This window comes from Grammomys surdaster, unplaced genomic scaffold, assembly GCF_004785775.1.
Source record: "Grammomys surdaster isolate TR1022 unplaced genomic scaffold, NIH_TR_1.0 239, whole genome shotgun sequence".
Classification (NCBI taxonomy): Eukaryota; Metazoa; Chordata; class Mammalia; order Rodentia; family Muridae; genus Grammomys; species Grammomys surdaster.
The window spans coordinates 5,576,695-5,578,394 of record NW_021604684.1 but is presented as its reverse complement, the minus strand read 5'-3'; the positions used below and the strand labels follow the sequence as shown (position 1 = coordinate 5,578,394).

The 1,700-nt window shown below is 44.6% G+C and overlaps 1 protein-coding gene across 1 annotated transcript in view; it reads left to right on the top strand.

The window, feature by feature from the left end:
• Positions 1-1,700, top strand: part of LOC114626707 (O-acyltransferase like protein) — a 48,400-nt gene that overhangs the window by 16,757 nt on the left and 29,943 nt on the right. The window lies entirely within an intron of this gene.

Genomic DNA, 1,700 nt, shown 5'->3' with positions numbered 1-1,700 from the left:
TCCTCCTCCTTCCTGCTGCTGCTGCTGCTGCTGGGAATTGAGCCTGGGTCCCCTAGAAAAACATCCAGTATTCTCTACATCAGCCATCTCTCCAGCCCGGCTTAAGCTATATTCTTAACCACTATGGTCAATTTGTTGAACTCATCTGAGACAAATTCTCCTGTGTGTAAGATGAGGTGAACACTTCTTAGAAGTTGACAAAAGTTACAAATAGTGACAGAACCACTCCTCATGTCTAGCAGGCACTTAATGAACTATAGTATTTGTGGCTGTTAATAATTGGTATTGCTGTTATATGAAACCATGTGTCCTCAATGTTTGCCAAGGCCTGGAAAGTACCCGGGTCCTGGTTCTGAGAGTGGTACTGGGAAATTGCAGAGTGTAGATCCCACATCACTTCCTGATCTCCAGCTCAGAAGCCTTCAGGGAGGGGACCAGATAGTTCTCTCTTCATAGGCCTCTGGGTCACCCTGAGGCTCTCTGCCATTTGAGACAGAACACTAGTCTCCATGGTAAGATCTTTACACATGGATTCTTCCAGGGATTCAACAGGAGTCTGAAGCTGCTGTGTCTGAGCTTCGGTTTTGGATGGTGCCTACTGCAGAGTGGCCAGCTTCCATCATTTTGCCCCATCTTCTATTGCATATTTTTGTCTCTCTTATAGGGACTGGCTCACAAATAGTCAGTACCAGTACCTTTTTAAATTTAGCATCTCCAAGGCTGTGTGCCAGAAGGGATGCGAGAGATCAACAAACTAAGGGTGCAGAAGACTCTGGTCCATTTTTACCTGGGCCATGCACCTAGTTCTGTGGCTTTCAGCATCCTTTTATGTCTTAAGAATTTATCATCATCACCAGGCAGTGGTGGCACACGCCTTTAGTCCCAGCACTTGGGAGGCAGAGGCAGGTGGATTTCTGAGTTTGAGGCCAGCCTGGTCTACAGAGTGAGTTCCAGGACAGCCAGGGCTACACAGAGAAACTCTGTCTCGAAAAACCAAAAAAAAAAAAAAAAAAAGAATTTATCATCATCATCGTAATGTGCACGAATGCACACACACACACACACACACACACACACACACACACACACACACACAGAGACACACACACACAAGTGCAGGTGCCTGCAGAGGCCAAATAAGGATGTCAGATTCCCTGGAGCTGGACTTATAGAAGGTTGCCAAATGTCTGATGCAAACACTGGGAACTGAACTCTGGTCCTCTGGAAGAGCAGTATTCACATTTAATCCTGGACACATGTCTACCCTCTTTGGCATCTTTGTTTCCTATTTTTCTTTTGACTATTCATGAAGCAGATAAACTTGGTGTTTGGCATTCATGCTAGCTCTGTTCCAAGACCCCCCAGGAGACTGAAATCCACAGAAGCTCAGGTCTTTATGTAAAATTTCATAGTGTTTGCATAGTGTTACAGACTCCTTCTGGGTGCTGTCAATCATCTCATGTATAACACCCGATGTAAGGGCTGTGTGCATAGTCATTCTATAGTCATTTAAAAATGGTAATGAAAAGTCTATACACGTTCAGTATAGATACAGTTATAAAATATTGCCAGACTTAGAAAGCCCACGAGTGTTAAAATGCCAGCTTTGTGTGGGGATGATAGGAATACACTTGGAAAAGTCTGAAGCAGTAACATGGCCTCTCTCTCTCTCTCTCTCTCTCTCTCTCTCTCTCTCTCTC